The sequence below is a fragment of the Octopus bimaculoides genome, chromosome 5, assembly GCF_046866305.1.
Source record: "Octopus bimaculoides isolate indiv1 chromosome 5, ASM4686630v1, whole genome shotgun sequence".
In the NCBI taxonomy this organism is placed as follows: Eukaryota; Metazoa; Mollusca; class Cephalopoda; order Octopoda; family Octopodidae; genus Octopus; species Octopus bimaculoides.
This window is the reverse complement of record NC_142932.1, coordinates 66,255,721-66,271,733: the sequence shown is the minus strand read 5'-3', so window position 1 is coordinate 66,271,733 and position 16,013 is coordinate 66,255,721. Positions and strand designations below refer to the sequence as shown.

General features: G+C 35.8%; 1 long non-coding RNA gene across 1 annotated transcript; it reads right to left on the bottom strand.

The window, feature by feature from the left end:
- Positions 1–6,130: 6,130 nt before the first annotated feature.
- On the bottom strand, positions 6,131–14,647 carry LOC149135574 (uncharacterized). Its single transcript, XR_016241907.1, has 2 exons — positions 10,730–14,647; positions 6,131–7,194 (listed from the first exon to the last, which is right to left on the bottom strand). It is a non-coding gene; the product is annotated as an uncharacterized LOC149135574 (long non-coding RNA).
- Between the last annotated feature and the right edge of the window lie 1,366 nt (positions 14,648–16,013).

Sequence of the window (16,013 nt, the reverse complement as noted above, 5' to 3'; positions counted from 1 at the left end):
TCTGGCCCCGGTTTGCTTACATACTTCAGATATCATCTGAAAAGCAGGATGGGGTCGGAGAGGAAGACTCTGCAGCCAAAAGAATATGATAAACGATGGAAGGGTGTGATGAGAAAGGTAGGTGTCAGGAACCCAGCTTCATCATTGATAAAAGGAAAAGTTAGCTGCTGGGTCTTATTAGCTAACAGGTTCGATCTTTTAAACTTTGCATTCTCTTTCCTTTCTTTGTGTCTTTTTCTTTATTTAAGTCTTTGTTTTAAAGTTCTAGCTGAAAGTTATCGAAATTTAATTATATATTTAATTTTTATCCTCATTCGAACTCATATTAACATTTTTGTATTATTTGTCCTGTATTGTCCTTTCTGTATTTAGATCATAATGATCATAATAAAGATTTAATCGAAGATCGGTGATTGTCGTACGCTGACGAAGGGTAAATACCCAGAAACTCGAGTCCGTGCGTATCACGTGATCAAGATAGGAAGGATGACTTCCCTTTGGAAATACCGACAGGGCACAGATGTGTGTCAATAGCCAGCTGGAGAAGATGTTCTGGGGCTAAAAGCAAGAGTAACATTCACCCTTAGGGTTTAGCCGCATTTAAGTGGCAAATATACTTCACGTATATGATCACTGTTATTTCTACAGGAGCTGTAGAGACCAAAAGCATCATAAATCTGTAGATATGTCAAAAATTTGGAAGATGATGTGCAGGGTGTGAGAGTGGAGGGAGAGGGAGACATACAGTGAGAAAGATGGTGGTTAGATATACATAACTCTGGCTATAGTGACAAAGATGGGAGGCATCATCGATGGTGAATATGACAGAGTGTTGAGAATGAAAGCAGATAGGACAGGTTTTAAAGACAAAGTATTGTTAACCTAAAATGTAAGAAGGAGAGATTACTAAAAGCACAGAGAAGAGCGTAATCAGCAGAAAGTAATATAGACATAGATGATAATGAGAATGAGGAATGGAGTTTAAAAAGAAGTGGTCCCAGAGTCAGGAGGAGGTAACTGCTTGTGCTAAAATGCAGATGAAATACATACTGATCCTGATCTCAAATGATTGCAGCAGCTGAGTAATGTTATAATTTGAGGACTGATGCACATTAGGAAGATGACACGTAGGAGAATACTTGATGGGAACAGATTTCATACAGGGTTAAGCATGTACAGGCATAAGCAAGATACTTTTAGAACCTCACTTTCACTGTAACAGATTAGCCTTGTTGAGACTGTGAATTATCAATCACCTTTGCCCTTTGTCTTCTCCTCCTTGAAGTCCAACATCTTCAGATCAGCTTTCACTACTTCTTCCCATGTCATTCTGAGTCTCCTTAAGTTCCATCCACATTTAGCAATTGGCTCTTCTTTATGCAGCTTTCTTCATCCACATACATCACATGGACAAACATCACATTTTCTATCTTGCATGCTACATCTGATTCCACTTATGTCTAATTTTTCCCTCAGCACATTTGCACTATATCATACATACACACTGACGTTGCACATCCAAAAGAACATATTAGCTTCATTCTTTTCTAGCTTTTGCATGTCCTTTGCACCTAGAGTCCATTTCTCACTACCAAGCATTATACAACTACTTTCACAAAGTAAGTTTGAAATATGTGCATATTTTTCTCTCATATGATTATAGCAGGTGAATAGTAAGAAGAGTGGAGTGATGATAGAAATATGAGGGATGGGGATGGCTTGATGGGTGTAGAGCCTAGAGAATGTATAGACATAATGCTTTTAGGACCTCACTTTCGTTGAGATAGAGTACAGATCTTGAGTACAGATTGTTGCCAATCATGTCAGTTATTTGTCATCTTCTCTGCCAAACTCAACATCTTGAGACCAGCCTTTACTACCTTGTCCCATGTCTTCTTGGATCTCTCTCCTTCACAGTTTCCATCTATATTTTGCAATTCACTCTTTGTTATGCAGCTGCTCCCATCCATATACATCACTTAGCAATATCAGAACAGCCTTCTTTTGTGCACACTTTGTCATACATGTACACACACATTATACATCTAGTGAAACATGTTATCTTGATTCTCTTCTAGTTTTTGCAATTTTTCTACATTCAGAGCTCACATTTCACTACCAGGGTGTGTTGCTTCTGTATACAAATGTTATATTATCTGCCTTTCACTTTGAAATATATTTTGTTACTAACAGAAGTAATAACTCTCAGAACTTTCTCCCTCCTATTCATATTCTAGCAACTACACTTTCAGAATGTCCTCTTCCACTGCTAATTAGGTCACCGAGGAAATAGAAACTATCTACTACTTCTATTGAACCTCCTGGGCAGCATTCAAGAAAATATTGATTATGATGATATATATATATATCTGGTGTTGTCACTTTATCTCTTGGGCCCCACTTCTATTTCATCCACCTGCATCCCACATGCGACTGATATTCATCATTGACACAAGTGTGTTCATCAATCATTGTATTCCAGGGTGACTCGCTTTCACCACTAATTTTCTGCATAGCACTAATACCACTCTCAAGTGAACTGAATAGAACAAGGTATGGCTACAAAATTGACAACAGGAAAATAAGCCATCTATTTTATATGGATGATTTAAAGCTATATGGCAAAGATGATGAAGAGCTTCAAGGACTATTACATACTGTGAAAGGATTCAGTGATGATATCGGGATGGAGTTTGGCCTTGAAAAGTGTGCCAAAGCCACTTTTAAGAAAGGGAAACTGGTAAAGTCAAGTTCAATAGAATTAGATGTCGAAACAGTAATAAAAGAACTTGAGCAGGAACAAAGCTATAAATACCTAGGAATAAATGAAGGCTCTGGTATCCAGCATGCAAGCATGAAAGAGAAGGTTAGGAAGGAATGTTATAGAAGAGTTTTGAGCAGTTCTGAAGTCTGAGCTGAATGCATATAATAAGGTGTTAGCCATAAATTCCTTAGCAGTCCCAGTAGTTCTTTATAGCTTCAATGTGCTTAACTGGAATACCAGTGAAATAGTCAAAATTGATAGAAAAATCCGCAAGCTACTGACTTGTAATAAGATGCACCATCCAAAGGCAGACGTGGATCGTCTTTACCTTCCCAGAGCTCAGGGAGGTCGAGGCTTGATCCAGCTTGAACTTACGTACAAAACCACCACAATCGGACTGACCAAATGCCTTGAAACAACCAACGATTGGATGCTGAAACTTGTTGAAAAACATGAAAGACCGAAAAAACTTCACTCTATTCTGAAAGAGAGCAAAAAATTCGCTACCAAACTCTTAGATACCCACCAGCTTGATCAGGTTGAAGGAAATGCGCCAACTGCTGCTGCAAAGAAAATAAAATTAATTGCAAAGACAAAAGCACATGAAAAATTAGCTAGCAGATGGGAACAGAAACCTCTGCATGGCAAGTATGTGGCTCGTAGCAAACAAGCTGATGTCGACCAGAAACGCACGCATCAGTGGTTACGAAGTTCAGGGCTAAAAGCAGAGAGTGAAGGTTTCATATTGGCTGCTCAAGACCAAAGCTTATTAACCCGGAACTACCAAGCCAATGTGATAAAAAATGGAGCTGACCCAATTGTAACGATGTGATTGAAACTATAGACCACCTAATCTCAGGGTGTAGAGTCTTAGCACCTGTTGAATATAAAGCAAGACATGACAAAGTTGGCCAGTATTTACACTGGACAATATGTCAGCATTATAAAATCAAAACCGCTGACAAATGGTATAAACACCATCCTGAAGCTGTGACTGAGGGAGAAAATGTATCGATTCTCTGGGACTTCCCCGTACATACTGACAAGACTATTAAAGCTAATAAACCGGATATTATTATAAAAGATCAGGCAAAGAAGACGTGTTTATTAATTGACATGAGTATTCCCTCTCATCATAATATAGCGGCGAAAGAATTTGACAAGATCAGTAAATATAAAGACTTGCTAATAGAAATTGAAAAAATGTGGCACCTCAAGGCGACTACCATACCAGTGATTGTAGGATCTCTAGGAATGATAAAAAAAAGGTACTGAAACCTATTTGAAAATGATACCAGGCTTACCATCCCTACAGGAAGTGCAAAAAATCATGCTAACTGGAACGACTCATGTACTGAGAAGAGCATTATCGCTGTGAAAACAACATCTATTCATGAATTTGAATTTTTTTTTTTTTTCTTAAATACATGTTTTACCTGTGAATTTGCATGTGTAAACTGGGAATGCATGCAACGAGTTTCTCTGCCCTAGGTGTACGGAAAACACTCGGCGAGAAATGGGAGAAAATTTGAAGAAAGAAGAAAAATAACAACATAATAATAATAATAATAATAATAATAATAATAATAATAATAGATTTTGTCTGTGTGTGCATGCATGTGTGTGCATGCATATTGGTTGGGTGGGTGTTTAGGGGTGTAAGTGTCTCTTGATGTTTTCTTGTTTTGACATTAGATGATAGTTGTAACTGAGCACCACCATTGTACAAGTGGTATCCTTTATTGCCTGTCTTCTGTAAAAGCAAATCTGGTCATGGAGAAATATTACCTAACTTGGAAACAGGTGACAGTAAAGGCATCCAGTTGTGAGATGTCTACCTCATCAAATTCCATCTGATACATTCAAGCACAGGAAAGATGACATTAAAATGACAATGATGATGATGATTGATTGATACATACATACATGGTAGTTGTCTACTCCTTATGCAGAGTTTGACCACCTCCTGTGCCTACACCTTAGCACCATCATGGCATCTGATGTGGCTTTTTAAACCAATGTTTTGAAAACACACCCACATAGATTGCACATCCGATTTGGACCACCAAGAGCTGCAGATAGGTTCTGCTCTTTGTGGATCTTAAAATGTCTTTTGAGACCTCCATTGGATTAGCAAGCCTTCTGGCATACACTGCATTCAAAGGTATGCACAGACATATAGGCAGAATAATTGGTGGAGGTTCATTTTCCATGTGTTCACAGATGGAAAAGACAGGTATGGTCTGTCACAGACTGTACACGCAAAAAAAGTCATTGTCATTCACCTTCTTGATCGTTACATTCTTCCTTAGATCTCTTTTGAGTTTTACTTGCATTATCTTGGCCTCTTCAAATGCTTTCACCCTACTCCACACCTTTGTTCGCCATCCAACTTGATCCGAAGCAAGGGTTTCTATATCTTCTGGAACCATTCCAAGTGACTTCATACATACATACATACATACATACATACATACATACATACATACATATATACATATTAAATAAACATTTTTACAACAAATCTAACATTATTTGATTTAATATTAAAAAATTGATACCTATAGTTTTAGTCTGGTTAGTTAGTGCCCACTCAGAAGGTATGTTCCTGAGTCTTCTTCCCCACACAATGCCTCTCAAACCGAACAGTAAAGAATATTAGTAATTGCCCCTACTCTCAGATAAAAATCTGACATCCTGCTTCCAGTTTCTTGTTACCAACTTTCTTCTTCTCCTTCAACACTCACTACTTATTCTGTTGCCCTACCTTTTCTTCTATTACATCACTAAGGTGTCTACTGGCTAGCTAGGACCTTTTTTTGTTAATTGAACTTTGTCAGTGGTCAGGACTCCTCATTACCTAAATAGTACAAATTACAAAACCTCCCTCACTCTCTTGCCTCTAGTATCTAATCAGTTTGTACTCAATCTGAAGAATTTAATCAGACTTGTTACAACTTAAAATTCTATCATACCTCACTTTTAGCCAACCACAAGAGTGAAAGAAGTTCATTTGGCCTCAATAAAATACCACCCACAAAAGTTTAAAAGTATCAAACTACATTCAACAGGATACACACAAACAGAAACTGATGATGAGAAGAGGCTGTTAAGAGACAGGCTGAACAAGTTCAGACATGGTGAAACATTTTCATATGTTGAAATGTCTCATTAAGAACACATTTACAGGATTTCAGTATTAATTATAAAAAATAAAATTGGAAAGAAATTCTAGAATAAAAGGAAATGAAAGAAATGGAAAGATAAAGAAAAGTGAAAAAAAAGATGAAATGAACAACAATGAAAAGAAAAGCAGCACAAAATGTGTGAGAAGAGAAATAATATGGAAAGGAATAAACATCAATATTTCTGACAATTAATTTTTATTCTCATCAGCAATAATTATAAGACAGTTTATTGCAAGAATAATGTTCAACTGAAACTTTTTAAAGTATGTATTTTTTGTGTGAAACAAGAGTATAAGGAAAAAGAAAGTTTGTCTCACTAATTGAGGAAGTACTTAAGAATATTATTTTTGTGCTACACTTGATATAAATATGTCAATTGTTTAGGATTTATAAAATATTGTGACGTATTTGGTCAAAAACAGCAACTAAATTTGGAGAACTACTTGTGCAGCTAGATGTAAGCTGTGGCTTTAGCTAATATGTAGGTAGATTAAACAAACATCTTTAATAATAAAAATATAACTACAGTATCAAACTGTAAAGGACTTTGAAGTAAATATGAAAAAGACCCTCATAAAACAAACTGAGGCTCAGTTATGCTTTTGATCTCTGCACAGATACATGGACACACACACACACACATACGTATGTATGTATGTATGTATGTATGTATGTATGTATGTATGTATGTATGTATGTATGTATGTATGTATGTATATATATATATATATATATACATACATACTAGCAGTATAACCCGACGTTGTCCGGCTGTGACTTATTACGCCATCTACGATAAGTCTTGCTAAGTGAAAATCAACTAAAAAAGAAAGACTTACAACGAAAAAACACTTATGATGTAAATATGTTCGTAATTCAAAAGACGATGAAATTAAAAGGGCAAGTTTGAAGGCTGTTTTGCGTAACATTATTAATCGTACGTAAATTTCATCCGTCTAATTGGCTATACAAATGATATGTGCAAAACAACTTTTTGCACTGCCCTGATTATACATAGCAGGGTAATCCCTTTTCGCAGGAGCTAGGACAGCAATTTCTGATGAAGCAATTGCTGTCGATCTGTTGCTACACATTTTTGCCAGAATTCTAACAGATTGGGCAGAGGATGTTGATGCACCATTTTGCATTATGTTCAAAGTAGCTTCTGGAATGTGGTGAATTGCTGCAGTCTGTTGTTGTCTTTTTAAACCGGTTGCAAGCTCTCTTCTTTGGAGGCATAATCTATGTATATATCAAACAGAACAACAAAAGTTATAATAGATGGCAGGGTCGGTAGTTTTCACATTTCGGTAATTTTGCGGATTAACATCCGCACGATTACTTAACCCTAACACTAACCCTAAACCATAACCCTAAACCCTAACCCTAAAACCCTAACCCTGACCCTAAAACTGTAACCGTAACACTAACCCTAACCCGGTAATCTTCAAGTTTAGGGAGTTAAAAAAAGAAACAAAAAATATTCAAGGGAAATAACTGAACGACTTACCAGTATTGTCCGTACTACTCTGAAATGTGTTTTCTTTTAGCCGTTTATAAATAAATCACACACGTATTTTTTTTTTTTTTTACACACAAGTTTTTTTTTCTAAAACAGCATGCGACAGAAGGAGAGAACTTTGTCGATGGAAATGATAATGAAATTCAACAGATATTAGATATTTATTGAAGGGTCAGCATGCCGTTCTAGAAATTAACCTACTCAACATTATAAACGTCAGAAATGGCAGCCAAAAAATAAACGAATGTTTTTTTCTTTTGGGGTTGAATTCCGCCATAGAAATTCATGTAGATAAGATGAAAATAAGGTAATCTTCAAGTTTAGGGAGGTAAAAAAAGTAAATAAAAATATTCCAGTCTTCCACGAGGCATTTTGTAATGAAGTTCAGTGATTTTGCAATGTGTTGTCCTGTCGGTCAAACTAAAGCGTGAATGTTCTGAGATGCCTTACGGGAGTCAAGAAACAAAAGGAAAATAGTGTAATAGATGCTTTTAAAAAGAAAAAAGGATTTTATCCCTTATATGTATACTGTTCAGTATCTATGCGTTGAATAAAATTTATCTTTCTACTTGTACTACCATACATTTCAGCGCTTCGAAAAACTTGTTTGTTTACATATAGCGTAACTAAGAGCAATGACTTTGTATGCATAAGAGAAAGTAGGAGTTATCGTTCATAAACGTTCATAAGAGAAAGTAGGAGTTGAAAGGATTTGTAAAGGTCATAGGAAGAGGAAATTTAGGTTTTATTAGACGGGGGGAATGTTATTTTGCGCAGTTTAATGGATTTTATTGGTAACTGTGATTGATTTTGACGGAAAAAATGACGCAGTTACTTAGGTTATGGTATTTAGAATATTAATTCCGATTGTTTCATTCAAGAAATTTGGAATTGTGTAAATGTATGAATTGGATACACATACACACACACTCACAAACTCAGCTATATATATATAGATAGATATATATATATATACAGTAATCCAAAACTTCACAGAGAAATAATTAAAATCTAAAAAAATGTAAATACCTATCAGCCACTGAAATCTACGATATACTGAGGAGACCTGATATAAATTTACATGTATTAACCAGAAAAATCTGTGATGTACTATGCGCGCGATAGGTGAACCGCAATGTACTGAGGGCCCTATAGGTGAACCGAGATGTCCTCAGTGTGCGATAGGTAAATCATGATATGGAGAGGGATTACAGTATATATCTATATATATATATATATGTTTGTATATGTATACACTCACACATATATATATACATATACATATATATATATATATATATATATATATATATATATATATATATATATATATGTATAGGAATGTATGTATAGGTGTGCGTATGTGTGCATATGTGTATGTGAAGGTTTGTATATGTGTGCATATATGTGTGTATAAATATGTGTGTGTATGTGTATGTATACATATATATATATATATATATATATATATACTTCTGCCTCATTCACTACTAGTGCTTTATTTTCCCCATCTACAGTTAGCTAAGTCATTTCTTCTTAGTAATGCCGCACAGGTTGTTGTTCGCACCTCCGGTGACTTCAACTAAGTATTTCTATACTTCTGGTTAACGTGTATGTTATTATCTTTATTACTTCTCAAATAAATATCCTGTACCCTGCTTTACCGTTAACAAACGTTAATATCCGTACAATAATATAATATAATATAATATATCACTAGGCTACGATGTTTCATTTATTTTTATTCACTTTCTTCACTACATATAAATATGTTATTAGCTTCCCTTATTTGATGTACTCCCTTAGTTCCCTCCATTCCTCCATTTTTAACTCAGCAATTAACTCACGCTCTTGCAAATTTAACAGTACTACAACATATTTGTCTTTCTCCCTCTATTTCAATAACTCACTGAGTTTAACCTTTAGCATCACATTTACAACCCCTCACTTTATATCTCTATGTAAACAAGCGTTCTTATTCCTAAAGCCTATGGAATAATATCATTGATCCCTTTATATCTCTATGTAAACAAACGTTCTAACGGTCACTGACCATGTAACATCTTTGCTCGTAAGTTACCTCATCATTTCGTTTTTGTCTTGCTATTATATGCTTTATTATGAACTCCCTGAAGAGAAATATATGAGGAATCCCAGCAGCTCTTACTTCTTTGTGAAGAGGCTCTCATTTATTTTGAAACATGTGCAGGAATTAAAGGAACTTTTATGTATATGCGTTTTGCTCAATTTATTATTATTATTCATATATATATATATATATATATATATATATATATATATATATATATATATATATATATATATATATATATCATCATCATCATCATCGTTTAACGTCCACTTTCATGCTAGCATGGGTTGGACGATTTGACTGAGGACTGGTGAACCAGATGGCTGCACCAGGCTCCAATTTGATCTGGCAGAGTTTCTACAGCTGGATGCCCTTCCTAACGCCAACCACTTAGAAAGTGTAGTGGGTGCTTTTACGTGCCACCGGAACGAGGGCCAGTCAAGCGGTAATGGTGTATTTTACATACCACCTGCACAGGAGCCAGTCCAGCGGCACTGGCAATGACCTCGCCCGAATGTTTTTTCGCATGCCACCAGCACAAGTGCCAGGAAGGCAACGCTGGTAACGATCACACTCAAATGGTGATATTTACGTGCGACTGGCACGGAAGCTAGATAGCTGCTCTGGCAATGATCACGCTCGGATGGTGCTATTAGCGCTCCACTGGCACAGGTGCCAGTCATCGAATTTGGTTCAATTATGATTTCAAGAGACAGAGGGATATACATATATATATATATACATGCATATATATATATATATATATATATATATATATATATATATATATATATATATACATGCATAAGGATTCCAGGCCCCTAACCTGTCATGGAAAATTGGGGGTGGAATGTATGTGATTTCTGAATGCACTGAAAAGCTGTCAGTGGATATATTCTCCTTTGTGGTGGTCAGCACTACGTCTCACACAACCATTGTATGGTTGACTGTCGAATGAATGTAGGGATAATGGAGATATATTACTCCAGAAAGAGGCTGCAATGGGAGATGGCAATGGGGAAGTGAACTGTTGAAATGTTGCAGAAGGGTTCACATTGGATTGCTGGTGTGGCTATAGTATAAGAAACATAAAGTGAGCCTATGCAGTCACATGAGAATATGTAGTAATGGATTACTTGAAAAAATAAGACGTAATGGCTTACCACGTGGGCGGTGGAAGTAATTGGGGAATATGCTTTGATATTGAAGTCCATGTAGGAAACTGCTTTGTTGGTACAGTCTTCAGGTTTGTTGATATTATGCCGAAATGGTATCCATCTTCACCATTCACATAGATCAGTGGATACTGGAGCGCATCATAGGATGTAGTAATTCCTACAAAACCTCTTGTTAAACAATATTCTTTGTTTTCCCTTGTAGAACAAATGCAAATAGAATTTTTTTTGCTTCCCACTCTAGAGCAGCCAACATTTAATCACTCATGTGAGAAGCATAACTCTTCCAAGTGAAGTTCTATCACAGACAGTGTTTGACCCTGGGATTCGTTGATAGACATTGCGCTGATACGAATAGGAAATTGCATTCTTCTGAATGAAAAGGGAATTTCTATTCCCAATGGAATGAGAGGAGTTCTGGGTATGAAAACATCCTCTCCTTTTCCACATTCTGAAAGAATGGTGGCCTCAATAACATGTGGCATCATCTTCTTTACCACCAGGTGTATCCCATTGCAGAGTGTTGGTGGATTCAAACTTCTCAGTAATGTTACTGGAGTTCTCGCTTTCAGTTCCAATCTGAGGGGAGGTAGTCCTGAAGGATCCAATGAATTGAGAAATTCTGTTGAATAATTTACTACCTCTTCTGGATCTGAGATTGTATAAACTGACTTATAGATGTGAGGACTTCTAGGAAGGTACTGCAGCAGCTGTTATAAAGAAAATCAGACAAGGTAGAAAATGCTAAAATAATTTTAACATGAAGAACATTTTAGTACCGGTTTCAGCCTTTGCGACTTTTTCAACTTAGAGTAAAGCATGTAAAACAATTAAATTGTGGAAAAATTAAATGAAATGTTTTTTAAAATATTTCCATATTTTTCAAATACGTGGGACATTTTCCTTTTTTCTCCCTCTTTTACTTTTGTGAAGGCTCAGTAGGTAGGTAGGTAGTAGCAGATCTGAAGAAATATTTAATATGAGGGATGGGTTGTGGATTTTGATTGTTATATTCAGAACATCACTAACCCATGAATTTATTCAGAACAATTCCAATCACTACTGCTATAACCACAACAGGTCACTTGACCATTTAAGATGACTCTTCCAACTGCCTACTACTGTCATACCACTCCTGTAATTTTCTTCTTCTTCTTCCTCGCTGTCTCCTTCTTCAGCTACTGCTGCTTAAACAATCAAAATCCAGAACCAACATGCCTCATATCAAACATTTCTTCAGATCTGCTAGCAATAATACTACACGTAGAACTAGGACTAGGAAGGTTTTGTGGTTTAACCCAGCTTTCAATATGGCCGTAAAAACAAACAGGTAGGGAATTTTTAAAATTAGTCTCTAGACATTTTCAACCTGACCATAAGTTTTATAGAATATTTAATAGAAGAACGCTTAAGATCAGTTATTCTTGCTGCAAAAACTTCGCCTCTTTTATTAATCAACTCAACAGTAGGATAATTGCAAATAATCATAGTGCCAATTCTCTTCTTAAGAATTGCAATTGCAAAGATGGGACCTCCTATCCATTGGAAGGAAAATGTCTGGAAAAAGGAATTGTGTATAGAGCCAAGGTACAGATAGAAGCTTCACACAAATATAAAGCTTCTGAAAATTCTTTCAAAACTCGATTTTATTCGCATAGAAATTCCTTCAGATATCCGAAAATAGGACGAAGACCAGCCTGGCAAAATATGTCTGGGAATTAAAAGAAAAAGAGGCCCAACCTTTCAACGTGACATGGAGTATTTTAGATATAGCTGCACCTTCCAGGCACGGTGCGCATAAAACACCCATCAAATGTAACTAATGCCTGCTGGAAAAATATTTTATTTTATTCCAGGACAAGAACTCTTTGAATCAAAGACGCGAACTCTTGAATTCCTGCAGACACGCAACTAAATTTAAAATGGCGGCTAGCAATATACTATATGGATAGTGTATATTTTTTTATTCTTGGACTAGATTTTAATCACACTGTTGGATTTGTTTCTAATAATACATGATTTATTTCGCATCGCAAGGTTATTGTATATATATACTGTAAATCCTCGAGTATAGTCCACCCTTGAGTATAATACGCAGGGGATTTTTAGGGGGCTGTACCTCGGAAAAACCTAAACCTTGTGTATAATATGCACCCCTTCTCTAACTTGAGTCAAGGAGGTCTATATAACGTCCTTGGTTTGTAAACATATATACAGTAACGTCCTTTATTATTATTGTTTATATAACATAATGCAAACGTGTAGCTTTTTTGTGCACTTTGCAGAAAATAAAGAAATAACAGTAATAATGTCAGTGAAAAATAAATATTAAGTAAATTGCCTTTACATATTTATCACTATCAGTTACAAAAGCAAAAACATTTATTCAAATCATTCAAATTCAACGTCACTTTCAGCATCAAATTTGTTCCTCCGTAAACATGTCAGCATCATTGTAGTGTAAATCGTCAGATTCATAGTCAACATCAGAAGATTCACTTTCATTTATTTCATCTCTCCATACAACGTCATCCTGAGTACCATCCAGTGCAGACGATATACAACATTTGATAAAACTTTTCACAATAATCTGGGGATCAAGTTCATTCCATGCATACATGATCCATTTGCATATCAAAGTCAGGTCGGGAGTGCGAACCCTTCCACCTTTAGTAAACGACTTTTCTCCACCTGACATCCATTCAGTCCATAAATCACACAATTTGTTTTTAATCGGTTTGTTAATAGAGACATCTAATGGCTGCAATATGGAGGTCATACCCCCTGGAATGATAGTAACATCTGTTTTGTGAGGGTTTTTTTAAATGCTTGAGTTTATCTTCACTTCTGTGGTGTCTAAAAGCATCTAGTACAAGCAAGCTGTTGTGCTGTTTAATTGTTCCACCAGGACGATTTCCCCATACAGTGTCAATCCAATCTCTAAATAACTCATCATCCATCCAGCCTTCTTGTTGATATCTAACAATAATCTCTGTTGGAAATTTCACGTTTTTGGGTGCTGTTTTGCGTTTGAATATTATACACTTTCACCCTCCGCAAAAAATTCCAAATTTTATTTAATTTGCTTTGCGGGAAGGACTGTTCCAACGAAGTCACGTATTGTCCTTGCCTTCGAAACGTGGAGTAGATGGAACAGGGACAACTGAAGAAAGGAAGTATTCTTTATGTTACATGTCTCGTTTCTCTGTTTTTTGTTTTTTTTTCATTGTTCGAAAAGAAGTTCTTCATCTTTATGTTTTCGTTTCTCATTGTGTTTAACGTTTTTTGTGATGTCCTGTATCCATATATGCATGTGTGTATACATATAGATGTAGGTATGTACATATATGTATGGATATATGCATATAATTATATATTATTTATGTTATTATATGATCGAATGCCACGCACTGTCTCCAAGTAAGTTTTATCAATTTATATATATATATATATATATATATATATATATATATATGCGTATAAGAAGGGATGACCACTAGGTGGGCATCCAATATGCTAGAAAGAGGTCATCAACGACCCAACCACAAAAGAAAAATCAAGTTCTCCAGAAAAAATTCAGCAACAATACCAGAGCTCAGGTGGGCAGGACAAAATGAAAAATATATAAAAAATAAAGAACTAATTGTGTACCGGTTTCCCCATTAACTCTTTTACTTACGTAAAATCATCTGTGGTTCGTCAGCACAATCTGTTGTAAAATCAATATAATTTGCAGAACTATACACGAATTGTCTTCATAAAATTAGACGTGCATACAGTTCTACCAATTACATTGGGGTTATTTTCAAAATGTCTCAGCTCTGGCACACTAAATTCCGGAAACAGTTCTGCAGAGTATAATTCACTGCAGTATATGTTGCCGGCTAGAGAACATAATTATTTAAATTTATATTTATATACTGAGGGTGATAAATTGAATATTAATTTCAATTTAAAACCAGTGGTCTAGCATATAAAAAAATCTGATAATTCAGAAAAATTGTATTACATGCATATAAGAAGGGATGACCACTAGGTGGACATCCAATATGCTAGAAAGAGGTCATCAACGACCCAACCACAAAAGAAAAATCATGTTCTCCAGAAAAAAATTCAGCAACAATACCAGAGCTTAGGCGGGCAGGACAAAATGAAAAATATATAAAAAATAAAGAATTAATTGTGTACCAGTTTCCCCATTAACTCTTTTACTTACGTAAAATCGTCTGTGGTTCATCAGCACAATCTGAATTTCTTATACGCATGTAATACAGTTTTTCTGAATTATCAGATTTTTTATATGCTAGACCACTGGTTTTAAATTAAAATTAATATTCAATTTATCACCCTCAGTATATAAATATAAATACACACACACACACATACATATATATATGTACATCGATATAAATACATAAAAGTACATGAAGTTTGGTAAAAAAAAGGGTGTTCATGTACATACCTCCTAGCTGTTGTGATTATAACACCTCGTTGTAAACAATGTTCCTTGTTTTTCCTTGTGGAATATATGCAAAGAGGTTTGTTTTGCTTCCCATTCTTGAGCAGCCAACATACAGTTGTCCATGCAAGAAGCAGGACTCTTCCAAGAGAAGACCAGCAACAGAAAGGGTCAATGGAGATGGCAAAACTGACACAAAGGGGAAATTGCAGTATTCTGAATGTAAATGGAATTTCTGCTCCTGATGGAGTAAGAGGAATTCTTGGAATAAAGACATCATCACCTTTTCCACATCCAGAAAGAATGATAGCCTCGATAACCTGTGACATCATTTTCTTTATCACCAGTTGTGTTCCATTGCAAAGTCTTGGTGGTTCCAAATTGTGGAGTAGCATTACAGGAGTTCCAACTTTAGGTGCTAATATGTGGGGAGGTAGACCAGGAGGCTCCAATGAATTGAGAAATTCAAGAGGATAGTTCACCACTTCATTTTTATCTGGAATTGTATGAACAGGCTTGTAAGTGGGAAGAGTGCCGGGAAGCGAATGCATTAGCTGTTGATTTTTTTTTTAACAGCAACGTTTTTTGGAGCTAATATTGCTCTTTCACACAGCCAATTGTGATTTTGGTAGTTTTCTGTGAAGATGAGAAAGACTTTGTGTTTGAGTTCATCTACAGAATTAACAACAGAGGAAAATGGCCACACTTCCATTTCTTCTGCAGCATCAAGAGGCATCTTGCTATCACCAAATGTCAAAATGTCCTGTGCAAACTTTGTGGACATTTGGTCGCTGTATAGCTGAGCTCTTATGT